Source organism: Periplaneta americana, chromosome 15 (genome assembly GCF_040183065.1).
Source record: "Periplaneta americana isolate PAMFEO1 chromosome 15, P.americana_PAMFEO1_priV1, whole genome shotgun sequence".
Taxonomy (NCBI): Eukaryota; Metazoa; Arthropoda; class Insecta; order Blattodea; family Blattidae; genus Periplaneta; species Periplaneta americana.
Genome location: NC_091131.1, coordinates 147998825 through 148021158, shown reverse-complemented (window position 1 = coordinate 148021158; position 22334 = coordinate 147998825). Strand labels below are relative to the sequence as shown.

The 22334-nt window shown below is 35.9% G+C and overlaps 1 long non-coding RNA gene across 2 annotated transcripts in view; it reads left to right on the top strand.

The window, feature by feature from the left end:
- The first annotated feature begins 4482 nt into the window (after window positions 1-4482).
- Window positions 4483-22334, top strand: part of LOC138715435 (uncharacterized) — a 29426-nt gene continuing 11574 nt past the window's right edge. Inside the window, exons 1-2 of one of the 2 annotated variants that reach the window (XR_011336332.1) lie at window positions 4483-16502; window positions 21068-21245. This is a non-coding gene — a long non-coding RNA (uncharacterized lncRNA). Of the gene's footprint in view, window positions 21246-22334 lie in introns of both variants that reach the window. The other variant, XR_011336331.1, reaches the window with a different exon arrangement.

The window sequence follows — 22334 nt, the reverse complement described above, 5'->3', positions numbered from 1 at the left end:
GTAAGTTCCAAAAGGGTGTAATAAGTAAACGGGAAGATATTTACAAACCATTTTTGTTGCATCGTATTCCCCACACTTCAATTACTTCTCAACATAATTCCACCATTATTGAGGCATTTATCGAGTCATGGCACAAGTCTTTCTATCCCCTCATTGTAGAATTCGCCCGCCTGCGATGCGAACCACTCCCACACTGCTGTTTTCACTTCATTGTCGCCATCAAAACGTTGACCACCGTGGAACTTCTTGAGGTGCAGGAAGAGATGAAAGTCACTTGGAGCCAAATCCGGGCTGTAGAGGGGATGGTCAATTTGTTCCCAGCCAAATTTCGAGATGAGATTTTGGGTTTCATGAGCTGTGTGTGGCCGAGCGTTGTCATGAAGCAACACAATTCCGTCGGTCAGCATCCCACATCTCTTGTTCTGAATTGCGCGATGGAGCTTCTTCAAGGTCTGACAATAGGTTTCTCTATTAATGGTTTCACCCCGAGGCAAGAATTCGATGAGTAGGACTCCTTTTCTGTCCCAGAAAACAGTGCACATGATCTTGCGTGTTGACATGGTTTGTTTGAATTTCTTTTTCCTTGGCAATGCAGTGTGCCTCCATTCCATGGACTGCTGCTTCGATTCAGGTGTCATGTGAGACACCCAAGTCACGATATGGTCAAGAAACTCATCATCTTGCTCACTGTAACTTGTGAGAAAGCTTAATGCACTGGAAGCTCGTTTGGTTTTGTGTTCCTCAGTGAGCACCTTGGGTACTCATCGTGAGCACAATTTTCGATATTGTAATCGATCTGTCACAATTTTGTAGAGAACACTCCGCGACATTTGTGGAAAATTCATGGAAAGCAAAGAAATTGTGAACCTCTTGTCCTCATGAATTTTTTCATCGACAGCACACACCAAATCATCATTGATTAAAGATGGCCGACCGGTACGCTGCTCGTCATGCTCAGAGGCGCGGTCCTTGTTGAACTTCCTAACCCATCTCCTGACCATTCCATCACTAAATCATCACCATACACCTCACAAAGTTGACGATGAATGTCAGCTAGTTTGATGTTTCTCGCATTCAAGAAATGGATAACAGATTGCATCTCATAGTCGGCAGGGTACTTGATCACTTTAAACATTTCAATTGATCACAACTAACCACACACACACAGACTGAAGCTCTGAAACTGCATGCACAGCTTGCCTGAGGACTGAAGAAGAAAACACACATGCACAAAATAACGATTGCAGCGATGCGACGGCTATAATTGAAAACGGAACTTACTTTAAGAACATGCCTCGTATTATGCCAGTCTAGTTTTTCAGGTAATGCTCCCTGTGAAATTATTCACATCGAAACTAGTCAAGAAAGGAAAAAATACGTAGTTTAATAGTAATACAGCGAAGTATTCTATGTGAATAACTTGACAGTTCTTCAGTGAAATATGAACAAATAAAATTACCTCTTACTTTTGAAAAAGCTTATATTAACAGATTTTCGTGAAGGAAACTGTATTAACATATCTCTCATAAATGAAATGCATCTTACTGCAATTAGATGATTGACAATAAGAAATTAGGTTATATATCGAAATGACGGACCAAGAACACCACAGAGTGCCACTGCTATAGCAGTGAAATCTTCATTTCATTAAAGGCCATTCCCAACATCTTAATTCATCAATCTAGAAGCTTCCTTTATAGAAATTCCTATAAAGAACACAAATCTGCAAATTGGAAACATTTACTGTTCCCCGAATTTGACATCATTAAAATCATATCTCTATTTACTTTGCTTTCTTTCAAATATTTAGGCCTATATGCACGTTGGGGATTTTAATACTAAGAATATAAGTTAAAAAAAAAATCCGTGGCACTACAGCCCGTGAAGGGCCTAGACCGACCAGCTGACTGCTGGCCTCATGCCCACATGCCGAAGCAGAGGTGGACGATCATCCAACCAGATTGGAGATATCGTGTGATTAGCACGATGATTTCCCAGCCGTTATAGCTGGTTTTGCAACCGGATTTCGCTACCTATCGTAGCTCCCCAAGTGCATCACGATGCTGGGCGAGCACCGGTCCCATACACTGGCTGAAATTTCATGAGAAAATTTCTTCCCCCATGAGGACTCGAACCAGCGCGCATTCCGTAACGCGAGTCCTAGGCAGGATGCCTTAGACTGTGACACCACGGCACGGGACAAGAATATAAGTTAGAATTCATCAATCACAACTTTCAGTGAAGAAATAGTTGTTGATCATTCAACTCAATATCATTGCAATATTATATCTCAACCTACACGTTTTCCATACATCAGTCATCGATCTGATTTATTGGATATTGCAGTAATTCATATAGTTACGTTATGATATTACTTTATGCAGAATGAATAGTAGCTCTAACTTCTGATCATAACCCTGTTATTCTTATCTTGCACTATTCTTCAGCCTCAGCAGCAATAAAAGTTAACAGTGATGCTGACAATGATTGTAAAACTTACAAAGTCATTTCCATTCCTGGAATTATAAATCCTACGTGAATTGAAGATTTGGATATCGCAATGGATATGTACTTATATATCAACTATTAAATTTGCAGTCAAAATAGCAACAAAATGATACGACTATTCATTCTAAACAAATCCAGGAATTAAGTATTTATGCCTACAAAAATCAAAAGCCAGAAATAGTGGCAAAGAACTAGATCAGAGGCTGACAGAAATGTAGGCTATATGGTAATCTCAAAAACAGACTATGGGAAAACAAATGAGATAAAAATAAACAAATTTGAGGCTCATATTCGATATGCCGGACCCTCTAGTAATATTTGGTGTATCACAAAACATCTTAGTAAACCAACTATAAAATAATATATCTTCAGAATTCATTGGAATATCTACTGTCAACTTATGAACAAAACTGAAGCTCTTGGAAAGTACTTAAGGGACTATTTAGAGAACCCTCTATTCATGAATTGAACATTAATGAATAAATTATTTCATAGAAAATATTAGTATAGGCCTACCTTACACTACTCCGTCAGAAAAAAGAAGATACTGGTAATTAAAACTCTAAAATCGTTCAAAGCTCTGGGATCTGACAAAATAAATAATCTTGCTTTGAAAATAATGTCCTGTAAGACAGTACCTATACCACATCACTAAGCTGTTTAACACAGTACTCAGGTTGGAATATTGTCAAAAAATGGAAACATACAAAAATAATTACAACTAAAGCCAACAGAATAGAAGACGTATCATTCCACTAGAGCACCTATGACAAATTTTTGGATAAAAAATTATTATGAAAGGAATTGATCAAATAATCCCTCCTTCGCAAACTGCATATGAAAAATGCAAATCACAATTTACTAGCACTGATTGAAGATATTACAAAAGACAAAGAAGAAAGAATTTATGGGTCTTTATAAGACTGCAGAAAAATGGTTTTGTGTCTCTTGCTGATTGGGTGAAAGATGTTGTATATACACATACTGTATATGAAGAAGAATGGTTACAAACTCAATGTCTACGTATAGAATATAGAGTAGTCAACCAATGATAATGAAATTAAAATACAAGTGGGTAACATTGAGGTCTGAAAGAGTGTGGTGAAAGAAAGGTCGCCCTTCATTGGAAAGAGAGGGGTGGGCCCAGTACTTTATATCCAAAAGTAAGAAAAATCACAGAAGCCAAATTGAAGGATCTCAAGCAACTTTTTCCTTATATGCAACCAATGCAACACATATTATCACAAGATGGGGTAATAAAGTTGAGATTGTTGTTTCTATAAAAAAGAAGATGATGAAACCAGTACGAAAATATTCAGTGCAAAGCCAATTTTGTGGTTTAATGCAATGTAAAATGTAAGATACATACTACGCATTCTTGCAGTATAAATGTACAAAATGAGTATTGTCCAATTTTACCTCAAAATTCTGTCACTTGACAATAAGAAGAACACAACATACCGACACCAGCCTTTCAGAAAGAGGATTAAATCTCAATCCTCTAAAAAGTAAATCTATTGTCTTACGAAAAGGAAAAATCACCACTCTAGAAGGATCAATTATTGCTTCAATTACCTCAAAAAACGAACATATTAAATATCTAGGGATATAGTTTAATAATGAAATCTCACTTGATAAAACTAAAGTAATAAAATGCATAACACCTGACTTGAATAACCTTGTCAAAACAAAACTATTGAAACCAGATCAAAAACTTAAGGGACCCAGAAAGCCAAAAAATCTTGAATTTTTCATTTTTTCCTGTTTTATTGATCTATGAAGCTTTATGTTTAAGATGAGCCTTGATTTAAGTGTGTATCTGATTCCTAAGTATGTTTTTTTTTTTTTCGGTTTAAATGGACAGCGACATTTAAAGTGGGTGTGTCTCCTGTTCGTCTGGCATTCTACTATGTTTCAAATTTTGCGCCTTATATGCGAAATTTTTTCATTTTAGGGAATTTATATGTATTGGCACACCTGGTTTAGCGTCCTGTGCTTTGTTTCGTAGCAACGGTTTGTTTACAATGGTTGTGACGTTATACACGTGCTGTACGTTACAGTTGAGTTGGTTTATAGATGTGCATTTTGTGATATTTTCTTACAATATGGGTTATAGAAGTAGTTTGAAAGTATTTAAATTAATTGTGAAGCTTGGGCACGCCATTTCGTATTTAAGAAGAGAAGAAATGTTGGTAAACGTAAGAACACTGTTAGTAATGTGAATTCTAACCTACAACCCTCTAGCATGTGGTCATAGTGAATCTGTAAAAGTGGCTGTGCATCAGGAAAGAAACTTGAAGATTCTAAAATGAAACTCTGAAACAAGAACACAGTGTTAGTGATACCAATGAGGTTATAGATGTTCGCATACTATCTAGTGTACTGCAAAATAATGTATTCTGTAAAGGCTGTGCAAAGGTCTCTTAAGGTAAAAAAGCACATTTTATTTTGAAATAATTACTCTAACACAGTAGCGGCCCGCGGTTACAAAGGTTGGCAGTTCTGCATGAAAAGTAGTGTATTTAGCAAACGCATGCTGTTTATTGCATCTAAATCGGGTAACGCGTGTAATTACAGCCCCTTCTCGAAGTTGACTGTGCACCCGAAATTGTACTCCAACCATCCGTGCGCTACACCTCTCCCACTTGGTACAACTAGTCACGTAGTGGAGATGTGCCCCACAAGCTTTTCTAGTTTTTTAAGTCAAATTAACTAAATCCTTCACTCCGGTGTTTGTCCATGTATTTTCTCCTCTAAACAGAATACACGGGTGGGGGAGAAAGCGTTTTCATGGGCGCAGCAAAAAAACAATCGTGTCCATTACGCATTTCGGTATTAAAATGACTAATAGGCTACATGATTTCCTCGACTTTTTCCAGAAATTTTAATATTTAAACTTTGTGTAGGACGTCCTAATTTCTTGAGTTAACATGCAATTTCTCTTTTAATTTCGAAAAGGGTTGGTCGATTAGGTTTTCATTTAATTCATTTTTAATATCAAATATTTCCTTAGGCACACTGACTAATCACATCACACCACCCACAGTACTATAACACACTGGAACTGTAATGATATACAGTAGTCCAGAAGCCTATGTGTTCTAACGCAGGTCATAAAGAGATGAGGGTGTTGGCGGTTCTCTTGTATATTCGGAGAGAGCTGCTTCGGTTGCAGCTCTAATGCAGTCTTATGGGACGGTGAAGAAAACCAGTTTTCTGCTGCCGACTACCCTACGTTGAGCTTCAGGAACTGCCAATCACAGATCTGAAAAGTACACTACAGCTAAAATTCTCGAGCAGTTCAAGGCTCCTACAGACAGTAAAATCTCGAATCGAAGGAGAATGAATTGGAAAAATAAATGAAACAGTGAAGTAGATTACATAAAAGCATGTTTTACATTTTTTTTTTTTTCAGGTCCATTTAAATGGCGGTTCTGCAGCTCTGCAGTTCTTGTTGTAGAGCCGCCCCTGCTCTAGCAGCTAGTAAAATAGTTGCAAAAAAATTTGGCTTGTTATGAGACTTAGCAGGACACTTCAGGAGATTCAGAGTGCATTTAGATTCTTAGTGCAAGCCCTATTACTCGGGTTACTTAATTAAGATGTTATTGTCACATATGGGATACTTGAAGTCCACCATCATATTGCTTTTGTAAGACTACTATCAAAATTCAGCTAAACTATCAATGTTAAAAATTTGGCCACTGTGTTCCATGGATTGCCTTTTCTATTTCAGTTCTGATATCGTCTTTATTAATGTGGAAAATACAAGTTTACGGTATAGCTGTGTTGCCAAATCAGGAAAATATTTTGCACACTGCACAAAGTTGGAATTTCTTTTATTTATAATTTTTTGCCTCACTAAGCGTTCACATTACTGCCCACATCATCTATCACATCTTTCCTGTGAGACGTAACGAAGTATTTTCAACTGAATTGTTTCTTGTGTTATCAGAGAGGAACTGCATCAACCTAACAATGTACTTATTCTTAAATTCAAAAGCTGGTTCATCACGCCAAATTGCTTCTTCAGCAGGCTGTTGTGAATCCCTTTCCAACATAAATATTCTGTTACAAAGTTGATCATGACAAATATAATATCTTTATCCTTGTAATTAGTTCAATTTTAACACTTCCTTCTTCGAAGATTCTGGTGGATATTTTGTGTATTGGTGAAATAGTGCGTCAGTGCTTCCTGAAAATATTAGGAGTGTTTTTCATTATGTTATAGTGTTTTAAATATTAAAAGAAGACATTGCTACAATCTGTTTACGCTTGTAACCAAGGACAACTCTGAAATATGTTACGTTTTCATTTTATTTACTGTATATTCATTCACTTTTCAAGAATCAAGCTATTTCTTTTAAAACACTTAAATTCTGTTATAACTGCCCTATCTTGAAGATATTGTTGTGAATTTTCGAAGAAATCTCATTGCCATGATTATTCCTCCTCCAGCTAATAATGGGTTGCTGCATATAATTCAGTTGATGAAACAAGTAAATGAATGCGAACAGCTATACAAAGTGAGCGGAAATTATATAACTCTTTCTGTATACGTGCATATTAAATATAACAGGAAAAAGCTATGATCTAGTGTAAAATAATAATTAGAAAACATGGAACAACTTTATGATTTCTTCTTAGCTTCTACAAAGTCTTTTAATTTCATTTATGACCATATACAATGAGTTGCAAATTAAACTCTGAGACATCTCCTGTTTTAACATTATATAACGAACCTAACTGCACTCAAAATTCTTCTACACAGGATAATACTCAATGCAATTCACAATGTACGCGCATGCCTTCCTCTACTACGCCTTGCCCCCACTGTGGACAACATGGCATTTAAATTCATATAGCACGTGCCCATCCGGAAAAACATAGGATTGCTATAGTCGAAAGACAGCCCAACTGGCAAAATAAAAAACATAGTAGCAATGAACACAATGATACAACTTTAATATCGTTAGTTAGTCCTGACGTTATTTTGGATCCCATCGCCACAGAGAAGTCTCCTGTCAGACAAACTCCACACAACTCCTCTTCTAGGCAGTTAAATCAATATCATCAAGAAATGTCTCACAAAAGCACGGACTATATTAATCTACAAAGGAGGCGATGTTACTGACCAATTACCATTTGTTCCATATTAAGAAGAATCATCGAGCGTGTACTCGACAAACATCTTAGGAAAATTGTTACATTTCACGAGTTCCAATGTGGATTCATAAACAGCCCCGGTACTTTAATAAACACTTCCTTACTTAATTCTATTTTAAAAGAGGCCAAATCCAGAAAAACGAACATCACCTTGGTATTCTTGGACATTCGTAAGGCGTTTGACAATATTGGCCACCTCCATCTGAGAAACACTTTATCCTCCTCTCAATGTGCCATCTCCCTTAGCCGAACTTATCGCTAAATTACAGGAAGTTAATACCACTCAGATCAAGGTTAACTACAGAAAAACGGAACCTATAGTAATATCAAGAGGTGTAATGCAAGGTTCACCCTTATCGCCTTCATTATACAACATCGCGACGGATCACACCTTCATGAACTTACTTCTGAAGAACTTGCTGAAGAATATGGTTTTAAGCTCGTATCAGGTCTTCCCAATGTAACCGTTCTGAGCTTCGCTGATGATATGGTAATTGTTGGGAAAGACTCTGAAGCTGCCAAACATATTGCCGAAATAGCAACTAGAAGACTTCATGAAATTGGATTGGAGATTAACGCGAAAAAATCTAAATGCATCTCTATTGTAAACGGCAAACTTAATACATCTTCTATTTACCTCGATTCCACTACAGAAGTGCCCGCATTAGACATCAATGAAACCGTCAAATATCTTGGAGTAACTTACAATGACGAAACCATTTTCGACTCCGCGAGAACTATGGAAGCCCTCCGATCTCAGTTAGAACGTCTGACCACCTCACCCTTGCTCCAGCCTTACCAAAAATACAACGTGGTTCCTTCCTTCATTTGTCCGAAGCTTGTATACCCTTTTCAAACAACCCCTCCCGATAAATTACCTGTCAAGTTCCTCAAAGATGTAGATCTTCTTATTAAAAGCTCAATTAAGGACATCCTACAACTTCCTAGAGATATTCCAGACAATATGTTGTATTCCAACAAAAAATTTAAAGGCTTAGGTATTTTCTGCGCACGTTGGGAAACCTACTTGCAACACGTCAACTCTTGCATGAAGTTGAATATGTGTAATAATATGTACATAAACAACACTAGATGTCTAACGGAGGAACAACCTGTTTGAACAACCTTCAAATCAATGAAACTGAACACCTAACTTCTACGAGTGGAGTAATAAACACCAGAAAAATTAGGACCGAATTACGCCAGCGAGAGTACAACGCATGGTGCAACTTACCTCAAAAGGGAAAAGGCGTTATTCTGTACAGTGAATTCACTCCCTCTAACAAATGGATAACTAAGCCCGATGGAATGACTAGCGGTGAATGGAAGGAGGCTATCAAGATGACTGCCAACGTAAGCGCTGTAAGAGCCATACCCGGTAGGTCTCAGGACAGCCACTGCAGGCGATGCCTCAGTGAGATAGAAACCCTTGGACATGTCCTGGGAGCCTGCCCTTATGGCGAAACATTGTATATAAATAGGCACCATGCAATTAGAACTAAATTGGCCGATGCCCTTAGAAAACTAAAATACACTGTCTATGAAGAAGTCCACGGAACCGCCGACAATGGCAGTAACAGACGAATTGACATAATCGCCATTAGCGAATCCCTGTCTCAGGGTATGATAATCGACTCCACCATCAGGTTTGAAACATACAAAGGACAGCCCAAAGACATACATGAGGAGAAACGAGCAATCTACGTTCCAACCATCCCGTATTATAAAGATAAATACCAACTTCACGATATCAGTGTTATGGGATTGATGTTTGGAGCAAGAGGAACGATACCCAACTTCTGTTCTCAATTCTGTAAGACCCTAGGACTGCACAAATCGTTTCTGAACGAACTGGCCCTCCTCATAATTAAAGAGTCAGTCAAACTTTTACGGAACCACGTATATGGACTCTAATTCAGTGTATGGAAAAAAAAATTGACGCACCATTATCATTTTTCTTTTTCCTTCTTAGCTTTCATTGATTCTTTACTTGAATTTTTTTTTTCTTCTGTAAACTGCCATTGTTTGTGTATTGTTTGCCTTTTTTCTTACTCTTTTAGCTCTCATCTTCTATTGTATTGTATTGTATGCTTTGTCTAATGGCAGCCTCTAATTTGAGGAAGCTCTGATAAATAAAAATAAAACAGACTTGAAACATCTTGCATTTATCCATGAAAAATGTAGCAGCTGTAAACAAAAGGATTCTTCTCCTAGACCATAAAGCCATAGGCGGAGAGAGAACCGTTTCCTTGGCTGGGACAAAGTAAAACCACAGAATTCCCATATAATGGGGTTGTGGGGGACATCATTTACTTCCTCCCCCTGTTACAGCTTGACTGTGGTACATAAGTGTTCTGCTGATGGTCAGGTCTTTCACTGCAAACCCAGCATTCTCCAATCTTTCCTATTTCCTGCCTTCCTCTTAACTTCTGCCTATGATCCACATATCTTAATATCGTCTATCATCTCATATCTTCTTCTGTCCCTAACTCTTCTCCCGTTCACGATTCCTTCCTGTGCATTCTTCAGTAGGCAATGGTTATTAATGGATATTATTGGTTATTAATGGTTATTCTGTAGGACAAAAAAATCAGTAGGCAGTTTCTTCTCAACCAGTGACCCAACCAATTCCTTTTTCTCTTTCTGATCAGACATCAGTATATGATAATTTAATAAAAGTATTTTTGGGAGGACATGTTTCTTACAGTGTTACATCCATATCTGTGATAGTTCGGACCGAGTTGTATAGAGCTTGAACTGTAGGTCTACTACATATTATAGGTCTAACAGGGCATAACTTAAAACAATCTCCCTCTTTTTCTCTATCATACAGAAACATAAGCATGCATCAATAAAACTACGTAACAGTGCTAACAGAAACTTCCTTATATGAAGCTTACCTTCCTGAAGATATCATATGAAATGTAAACTCTAATTATTTTATTTAATCTCGTATTTAAGTTTAAACATTATACCGGGATCACTTTTCTTTTTTCTGCATTGTTGTGCAGTATGTTATTCATCATCTCCAAGTAGCGGTCTGAACACCTGCAGACTTGTAACACAGGCAGTTACAAAAGAAACATTCCTCAAATGAGGTAGGCCTATAGAAATTCTTATACATTCAGAAATTTAAAATAAAATTATAGTGCAGGCACACAATCTGAAGACATTAATTCGTCAATTTAAGCACAGAAACTTAATCACAAACAAAAGCAAATAAAATCTAAATTTAGATCTTTTGAATTCAATAATTTCTAACGTTAACCGGAAAAAAAAAGAGTTCAGACAAGTTTGGGGGGGCAGTGCCCCGCCCCCCATTTCCCCCTCTCCCATAACTCTGCCTATGCATAAAGCACTTTGTATTTCATCCTGGTATTCATAACTGAATCACACTGAGAAGTCCACCTGTAATATACAAATATTATAATCCAGTTTGTCATTTTCAAATACCATGGTTTGAATTCTCTTCAGATTGACATGTCACATCATTTCTGGAAAATAGTTAATTACAATATCTCGAAGTTCATCAACAAAGCCTTCCTTCAAGAACAAAGTCAGTCTGCCTCTGAATCTTTTTCCCCAGACCTTCCAGCAAGAGTTCTATCAACATGCAGAATTTAATGAAACATTACTTAGCGTAAATTTCCAGAATTCTTCAGAATAAATTATTTTTAGTGCTTTCAATTTAAAAATGAAGTGTTCATGTAAATGACATCTGCATTGATCACATGGTATATCCTTCAATAAGAGGACATTTTTGAGTTTCAAACTGCAAAACTTTGAAAAGCCTGAACTGTTCCTCTCGAAAGATAGCATAAGCCTCTTTCAAAAACATTGTAATGTAATGTTTTTGTAGTGTCACCTTTTTGGCATTTTCCCATGTAACAGTTGAATCTTTCCTGGGCATGTGTATACAATGTCAGGATGAGGTAGGCGAGACCTCATATATAATGAATATGTGATATAGCTATTAACTGTCAGCAGTTTTCACAAACTGATGTTGAATATGGCCATAAAGTCATTTAAATATGCGCTCCTGCATGTATGACTTACATTGTCTAAAGTGCAGGTAGTAAGGCTGTAAAACATTATGAGAGGAGTTCGGCCGGCACCGTGGATCGTGTCCCAGCATAGCTCAGTTGGAAAGAGCACTCAGCGGGTAGAGCTGAGAGGTCCTGGGTTCGATTCCCGGTGCTGGAACGAATTTTTCTCAAATTAAATGGTGATAACACACATTGGCTACTTCATAGTAGTCGTGTAATTTTTTTTTAGTAATTTAAGCTAGTCTTCAATGACGAAGTAAAATTTCCCTATATAGGAAAACTCGCAAAATTAGTACTGACACTACCTCATTCAAATGCAGAACTTCGAAGTATTTTTTCGATAGTCATGTCAAAAGGAAGAAGAGAATAGAATAGCACATGAAGCTCTCAGCTAAGTTGTACTCTTTGCTTCCAAATAAAAGAATTGAACTAGAGCACCTTTGAAGTCACCAGCATCCATTTTAGTTTCCGCTATTGGGATACACTATGCTAGATGTGGAGGAGATTTGGTGATTGGTACATCCACCCTTCTCTTTTATTGTAGCTGAACATTTAATTATGACCTAATTAATTATTTTATTATAGCTCACACTGTAGGTTGTGGGAAAATTTGTGTTCGTGTGGGAAATTTTTATACTTTTATATGGGAATACCATAGTAGACAGTCTGAAGAGCTGTTAATTTAAGGTTGTATTTTGACTACTTATGTATAGGACTGTTTGTTTTTAGGTCTGTTTTTTCAGCATTTTAGGTCATTATTAGAGCCCAGAATTTTATGTGCTAAAAGTTAATGTCACTGAGTGTAGATGAATAGAAGTAGGCCTAGTGCCCGTGAGGAAAGTTTTAAGCTTAGTTCACAAGAGTCTGATATGTAATAATAGACAACAGAGTCAGAAGAAGGACTGAGCAATGGATCTTGTAAACTGTGTGCTAATTTGTAAGTGGGGTTAAGAGGATTAAAGACCTTTAACGATACCAAAGGGAAAATACTGAATGGCAAGAATGGCATCTCAATGAAGTGGAGGTATGGCAATGATCTTGTAAATCGTATGCTAGTTTGTAAGTGGTAGTTAAGAGGATTAGAGACCTTTAGCAGTACCGAAGGGAAAATACTGAATGACAAGAATGGCATCTCAATGAAGTAGAGGTATGGCAATGATCTTGTAAATCGTGCGCTAATTTGTAAGTGGTGGTTAAGAGGATTAGAGACCTTTAGCAGTACCTAAGGGAAAATACTGAATGACAAGAATAGCATTTCAATGAAGTGGAGGCATGGCTTTTATATTAAACTATAGCGAGGAACAATATTAACTTTTAGCACCTAAAATTCCGGGTTCTAGTCATTATAGTATAACATTTTGGCGCTAAACTGGAGAATTCCCACGGTATCTTTGAACCGTGCCGTTATGTTTAGCACCAAATTTAAGTAAATACACAATCTTGCCAACATAAGAACACGACATTGGTGTGTGGCGTCGTTGGAGGGAGAAATTTGTTTCTTTTCTCTCTCTACCTCCTTCGTTCCAACATTACTGAGAGATAGCACCACTGTTAGCTACAAGATATATTTGCGCAAATATATTGAAGTAGATCACTTGACCTATTACGTGACTTAGATGAGAGTCTCGAGACAAAACAGTTTTGCTATATTTCTTTTTTTATTAAATGTTAAGCACAGGAACGCCATTTCGTAATTTTATTTAAGAAACAAGCCAAACAAATTATCTTTGCATCAAAAACGTATGCTCCCTGGACCAAATTATCGTATTTTATAATTGTTTGAATGCAACAGAAGCCAGAAGTCTTGCACTTGACTAATGCAGTGAATTATTTAAGAATATAATCGCGAATTTTACTACCACCATTTTGATTGTGTTTTGTTTGGCACGGCTCGGTACGGCCTGGTGACTAGTGGCCAGCGAGTAATGTCGACTATCGACATTGCTCTGCCGTGGGTATTATCCAGTTGTTCCCTTTTTGGGTCTTTTATAGATCATTTCTTAAGTAATCAAAATCCTCACTCTGGCTGGGGATCGTCCCATACATCAGGGGCATTGTGGTAGCTGTACAGGCTGGTCAGCACCAGAGAGAAGCTGTGTCTTATGACGCCTTTCCCCCACAACACACGTGATAGACGTGAGCTTACACTCACCTTCGGCACGGAGTAGCCACAAAGATACTTGTGTGCAATGCCCAGACTGAAGACTGACACAATCCCCATGACCCTGCAATCGGGAAAACCTCTAAAACTTCCTATAGCTTTGCCAGTTTTCAATTCCATTACAGCAGTTTCTTCATTTCATCAATTTATCTTATTTATCGAAATAGAAACATCAATTTTGAGGCGTACTTATGGCATTTCACTAGTTTCTGTGGCATCTCACAAACATTTCAAGACATATTCCAACATTAATAAGGAACATTTAAATATTTCTGCTGATGCCCAGTTCACTTTCTCGTTGTACAATTTAAGTTCTCTGCATTGAGTGATGATTCAGTAATATAACTGTATAAAATGTAGATATAAACAAATTATATTATTAATTAAAGTTTTGCAATTTAGAATATTATGCATTTATTGTTTGCAATAAATTATATTGTTTGAATGTAAATTAAACATCCTTCAAGAGCTTACTTGTATATTTTTGTGAATGTAAACACATATCCCTTCAAAATGATCTGATTTATCTGATGAAGAGAATTGAGAAAATGCATTAAATTTAATTGGAATTGGGTTGTAACAAAGGCCTGCCATATGCCGCAGACAGTCCATGGCTTTATAGTGTAGGGAGAAAAGACTGATGTCCACGATTTTGAATGAAGTCGGACAGAAATCTGGAAAAATGCAGTAATTTGTAAGATAGTGTTCAAATGATACTCAAATGGGTGCAAGATAATACGTCTTACGAACTCAGTAAGAGCCTTCTGTCTGACTAGGTGATAAAATTTAATTTTTTCCTACTGCACAACAAAGAGGAAATTTCTAAAAATATAATTTCACACGAAATCTCGATAAATTTTTGTCGCAGTTGTATTTCCGTGGTGCAGTACTTAGAACAGCTGCAAATGGTAGAATTGTTATTTCTCTCTATGTGGATATAATACCAACGTTCAAAGATCATTTTCTTTGATGAATAGTCAGTGGATACAAGAAAGAAACAAATTACGGTATCACTTAAGTTAGTAAACACATCTGCAGATAGAGTATAATATGGTAAATGTAAATTGCAGTTAGCTTCACAAACTCATCCTTCCTTCTCTTCACAGTTCTGAGAAGTATGAGAGGTTCTGTGACAGTGATATACAGACATGAATGGTGTGGTGCTAAAATAAATGGTAATAATGTAAATTGCATGCCAAATAATGTGCTAGATAAGGTAAAATGTATTACTGAAGTGGCCAGTCTCATCCACATTAAGTAAACAAGTGATATTAATTTGAAAAATAAATTATAAGTTTCTTATAAATTCCTACGTTTTTCCTGTCGATCAAATTGACATGTGAATCATGTACTGATTTCTTTGTTTCTTCATTATGGCAACCCTAGTTTTAACAAGTTTCTATTGTTATGACATTCGTAATGAGAAATAAGATCAATTAGTATTATTTTCATTTAAAACGCCCCTGTATTCGACTGCATGATATTTAGAGTGCAAGTTCCCTATGAGCTTGAAATTTCCAAGATAGTAATTTATCCTAATATTAAAATTAAATACCAGTCCTGGGGAAAATGTCTGATTTCAGTAAAGGCATATTATATCCCTGGTTTTTACATCTTGATCCCTTGTTTTCTTGTTGTTTAGTCAACTGTCTGAAGACAGGTCACAAGTGATACCGACAAGGCACCACCTATGAAGCAACTAAGCCAGGAGATAATGGGTAGGTGGCTAATTATATCCTTTAATTGTTCTATTTTTTGTTTTAGAAAATTGTTCATTAGCTTTTTTTTTCCAGAATTCATCAAATTGTTGGAGGATAAATTTTACATAATGGGATCTACACAAGTGGAATCTAATTTATGAGAATTATATCTTGAAATATTGTTCCTCTCCAATGAAGTGTTGCTATGAGACTATATTGCATCGTACATTATTGGAAACATAACTTTTCGGCTTGGTATCACTGCCGTGTGTTGAATTCTTCTGATTTTTAATTTCTATCAGAGCTAGATGAGATTTTGTTTTGAAGTATTTGAGAATATGTTGAGGAATCGACATTTTCAAACAAATGTTTGACCTCATAAAATGGTATATTATGTTATATCATTATATTTCAGGAAATCAGAATAGGCCTACATTTTGTCATCAGAATTATGGTTTTTCTTTCCATTTGCAGTTACTTGGTTTTGATTAGTAGACCTACAATGATCATATTCCCTGTCGGACAGCTTGCAAATTAATATTTTTTGCCAAATATTTTTTAACCTTTAACATATTTACTGAATGTTCCTCAGGGAATAGAGTGTAAAGCAGCAAGACTTAATGAAACAATACACATCTCTATTTTTCGGCTTTAGTGTTGCCGCCATCTAGCGTCAAAAGATTCTATTAATACGAAAACTGTAACACCACTGCCACCTGGCGAGTGAAATTCTAACTATTTACTCAAGTGAAAGCTTTTGAATAGGTTAGGCTCTAGATGCAAGTTGTGCGACATAGTTGCCTAAGCAACAAACAAACATGGCCTATGAAGAGTTAGACCTGAAGTCCATTCATAACATGTTTGAAGATAACAGTGATGCTGACAAAGATTATCAACCCAATTATGGTGATCTGACTTCATCAGGTAAGTAATTTTTGTAATAAGTATATTTTAATGGATGATTTCTTATTTTTAATTGTATTTTTTGCAAAGTTTATATAATGTGATGCTTAGGCAAGTTTGTCTCTTACATTTTTTCAAAACCCATAAGAAATGCAGAGGGTTAGGCACTATTTTTGTTGGATATTTTCAGTTAATATTTTATAATGTAAGCAAGTTTAGCTCTATTTGCATGCATATGAAACATAATTAAAGGTAGTATTTTACGAAACCAAATCTATTAAAATCCCTTGATGAGGTTGGTTTGGCAAGCTTAGTGCTAAGTACGAATAATTGTTGTTGTTTGGCTAAAATTTACAACTTATGTCACCACATGTACCATTTTATTTTGTCATTTTAGATGACTATAGAGTTCGAAATGGCATGCCTTCTCAATCATATCAACAATTTTCTCCCACAGACAACCAAAGTTCTTACACTCTATAGTGACAGCTGTGGAGGGCAGAACAGCTCTCTTCTTATCTTACGTATTGCCAAAACCATCCAATCCTTCAAGTGATCAATCAAAAATTTTTCATTCCTGGCCACAGTTTTGATATCTGTGACATAGACTTTGGAGTCATCAAGAGGTCTAAACGCTATCACGAAGTATATGTTCCTGAAAAGTGGGAAAGAGTAATAGCTGATGCGAAGAAAAGAAATCCAAAATTTCAGGTCCATCGTATGACTAGCGAACTATTATATAGTTCAGATACTTTAGAAAATGAAATAACAGACAGAAAGATATCAGAAAATAAACAAAAAGTGGAATGTTTCAAGATTCGATGGTTACAGTTTCGGAAAGATGAACCCAAGAATCTTTTCTACAAAACATACAGTGTGTCTGACTGCATAGATTTTGATGTGGTTGATATAGCACGGAAAGGGCTCTGAGGGCGCCCATCGCAAAACTTTTCTCAGAAATTGAACCTCCTGTATCCCAGAGGTCGGCCAATCACGAAAGAGAAGAAGAAAGATTTAATGTCACTACTCAAATATATCCCTCCAATTTACCACCATTATTACCGAAATCTGAAAGTAGGAGGAGAAGGTTTCAACAATCCAGACATGGAAGCAACTGACAGGGTTAATGAATAAAGAGTTCCATATTTTTCTTTGTGTTCCAAAGATTTATAGTTCGTAACTTTGTTAATTAGTCCAATAAATCGGGCATCATACCACTGACCTGCAATGATTTTAATGTCTTATACTTTTGAACCTAACTTGCATATCCCACTTATTTGGGTTTTAAATTTTTTTTACGAGGGCCAAACTTGCCTAACATTGCCTATGCCACATGTTTGGGCTTGAAATATAATTTGTTTTAGGGCTAAACTTGCCTATCATTCGTTTTACAGTTAACACATTTCTGGGTTAATGATATTTTTCAACTTACTTTTTTACATGAACTAGTTACATACTAGATTACGGTAAAAGAGAAATAATTTTCTTTTGACATGTGATTATTTAAAAAAATGACGTCCAAATTTAGACTTGAATAACTCTTTTCAGTGTAATTGTGGTTTAGGCAAGTCTGGCACTGAGCCACTCAACTTGTGTTAGGTGATTAGCATAAGTATTAAATATTGTATATCTGTATATATTGTATTGTTATATTACAGAACAACTATTTTAATTACTTATTAACATATTTATTACGAGGCTTATAATTTATTGTGTCAATTTCTCTGGGAATTTTTGAGACAAACATAAATAACAAAAAGTATTAAGACTCACCTAGTTAATACTGCTTCATCCATGATTTTAAACATGTGAGTGCATTCACATGCTCCAAATTAAGTGCCGCTCTATGTTTAGTAACAATGTTTCCTGCATCACTAAACACGAAAAAACTTTTTTTCTGTCAAGCACTTCTCCACGATCGTTTAATTTAAATCCTAACATTTCACCAAGTTTGCCTCTCAAATTCTCATATGATATAATGGAGTTTACACTTTTCACAAACCACAGAAAACTGATTTTTTTTTTTCTTTTTCAAACTAAACACACAACCTTCATATACCAACTCAGTACAGAAACTGCAACTGCAAAAGTACATTGGTCGAAACAGAAGACTGGCCCCTGTTGTAATTGAATTGCCAGATTTTAAAAAGAGAAGAAGGTAGTTATGCTCTCACTTGCACACAGTATAGACATGGCTATTTTGAAATGGATGAGGGAGACAAGCCCAGAAAAGTATGTATTTCATATGCTAGGAAGATGAGCTATCAACAAGGTGGAAGTTTTCTTGGAAAACCATAAAACTTAATAAGGGTTTCACATTGTGTTTCAACTTTCAATAGAGGTAGACTAGGTCACTGTCCTCATATTTGCATCTCTTTCTGAAGTGTTTGTGCAAAGATTTTCCCTACGCTACCTGCTTTGCAATAAAAAAAATAACAGTATTATTGTGCTTTTTAAGTAAGCAATTTCCGAGAGAGGAATATCAATTAAATATTTTTGATCGATTAATCTTACAACAGAAATTGATCAATTAATTGATTAGAGTAATCGTTTAAATCCCACAACACTAGTTTTAAGCCCATATAGCGACCGAACAATGAACAAATGCATTTGCTGACTGAATTCGGAACATGTGGACGTACAGCGAAGGTAAACCAGTCATTTGGTTTGCTTTGTATGTGATCCATTGCTTGTCAGTACATCAAAGGAAATTGGTATTCACTGTGGATGGGATTTGTCACTTTTTCGTAGTTTGTTGTTTCACAAACCAGTACTAGTATATCAAAACTGGAATGGATTGAAGAAGATGTCATCAACAAAGGGCCATATTTACGCATGGACCAACATGAGCCATGGCACTGGATGGCAAATTTTTGGGATTAGTACCATACTCAAGCTGTGAAAATTTGAGAAATTTTATACACATGTGCATTTATGACAAACATTTTACATTAATTTTATATATCCGAACAATAGGTATTTTATACTATATGCGAACAGGATGTAATTAATTAACTAATTAGTAAAAGGTAGTAAGGTTGTCTGATTATAATATACAAGCTTTATTTCACATGTGCGTCACATAATTAAAGCTTGTAAGTTACCGTACTTATTTTTACATGGCAGCTCATAACATCTTAAAGCAAAATAATACTTGTTCTATGCAAATATTGGTAACTTATTGGTTAAATACCTGAAATTTTATTATTATTATTATTATTATTATTATTATTGTTATTATTATTATTATTATTATTATTATTATTATTATTATTATTATTATCAGTTGAAATGAACTAGTACACAAGTTACAGGTTTAAAATGACTGTCGGCAGTTGTTAAATTATGAAGTTTTAAGTTATTAGTATTATTAAGTTCGGATATGAAAAGAATTGAGGCTGAATATAGAAAACAGTGAAAACTTAAAATAATTAGAAAAGAAACAAAAAGTGCTTATGTTGTAAGACACAGTTGTTCAAAATGAGACTGAGGTATTCTTTCAAAAACTGATGTGAGTACATCGTCACTGTTATGTGATACATCTTCTAAACTAACAATAAGTACAATAATGAAAGTGAAATGAATGTCAGTAGTGATCAGCACCCATGTAATTAAAATAATGACTGATGAGTATGGAAATGAAATAAGTAAAATTAGATCCAGCATTCTGAGCAATGAATGAAGTAACTATTTCACCAGTCAAGGAGTGAAACAACAAGCCCCTCTAGAAGATCGCTGAATGTACTGTAATACATTACTGACATTTAAAGTTATATTTAATTTTATTTCTTTTGTATTATTTTCTCTTTTTACTAATTAATTCTATTTGAATATTGATTATTCGATTCTCTGTTTTCATTTTGACTAATTTTCATATATCATTATTTATGTAGAGGGGGCAACATTTCTTTAGTTGCCTGAGGTGACAGAAATTATAAATACAGTCTGCATCAACCTTATTGAATTATTTCGGGACCAGGAAATTTTTGGAAAAATCATGGAACTCGGCTGTTTGGAAACTTCGAATAAATACATAAAACTTGTATACGAATCCTCTGTTGCCAGATATTGAAGTGTTAGTGCTAATCTTTCATGAACAGGTATTGCTTCTCACCAGTCTGTCTTTCTTGCAAAGTGTTAGCCTATTTTGCATAGTAACATTTCAAAGTCTGTTGCTGAAACTCGACAGAAGTTTTAAAACTATCCCACTGAATTTAACGTAAGTAATTAAACAAGTCAATGCTTCTATTCTATACCAATTGCGACTTTTGTATAGTGGAATCTATCACAATCACCCTTTATTTTTCAACTTAATTTTTGTTAGACAGCCCATAATAACTGCTGCACTTACTATAATAAATCATCTACCATTATTGCGAATAACCAGCAAACACGAATGTTCCCTGACCATTTGCTGATTATTTGTATGTTGCTCCAAACAGTGAAAGTTCGCTTCATCACTAGTTCATTGTTTGTTCCCTATGTGTGTATGCACTTTTGTTGATGTCACTAATGAGGTTCAGACCTGTCTTCGGACAGTTGATAAACAAACAAATGTAAAGTAAAATATTGATGTTTGCATTAAGGAACGCACTCGGGACAATTCTAAAGAGGCAGAAGGCTTCCGTGAACAGTTCAATACTCGCAGTGCAGAATATGTGGAAGAAATCTTGTCACCTCACTTTGGTGGCATATTGCGGTTTGTGAAGGAAGGTGAAGTGCTGGTTGACAAGGGACAAGCAGATGAACTGAAAAATCATGAAAGTGAGTATCTTTGTTGCATATCATTTGATTTTGTTACTGCCACTATAGATATTCGATACTTCCAACATGTTGTTATGGCTGGTTCTACCGGTCATCAGTTTTGTTGTGATCAGTTCTGACACCAAAATTATTGTGGCTCTACTTGTGTAATCAGAAAGGTAATGGTCGAGCTATTATCTTAGATTGGTACTGCGTTTACAGGACAGGATCTTATTAAGTACCTGACAGTGGCACTGTCGTCAACTCTTTTGAAACTCATTCTCGGAAGTCTTATTTAATAACATGCAAAATTATGATAAACAATCATGCGAGTCATACAAACGCTTCATAAGTTGATCTGGAGCTGTCGAGATTTCCTAGCACGAATCTGTTGACCACTGACGATGAGTCTTTCAACATATTACAACTTTTCTTCCTCTCGATGGATAAAATTGCTAGATTACAAAGCCTTGTGCTTGACATGGCTGTCTTGGTATAAGTTTTTATTCGTCATGATGCAGAAAAATTCCTTTCTGCGGATGCAGTCGTGATGGGACAGATCAGTAGGCCTATAATTTGTAAAACTTGGAGTAGTTCCTGGAATGCCAAACCCATGCTTATGTTCTGTAGTTTAGAATATAGGTCACACACATGTTTTGATTTAATATTCACAGGGAACACTTTCTCTAGAAGTTCCTTGTTTATGTTTAACACAAAATTTGAAGATCCATACAAGTCAGCCAGTTCTGGTAGCATCTTGAAGTTCATGAAATCAGAAGACTTTGGATCACCAACTGATACTGCTTCGCAGAAAACAGAATTTTCTTCAAACCATCTTTTCATTTCTGATATGACAATATCAAGTATATTATATAAACTTGCTGTCAGCAAAATCTTATCTTGTTGTTCTGAATCGTAACTTTTCAGCATAGCGTCACCATCATCAGTAACGAAATAGTCTCTTACCAGAGACTGAGGTGATTGATTTAATTTAATTATGGTTTATTTAACGACGCTCACAATTGCAGAGGTTATATGAGCATCGCTGGTGTGCCAGAATATTGTCCTGTTCTTTTACATGCCAGTAAATCTACTGACATGAGCCTGTGG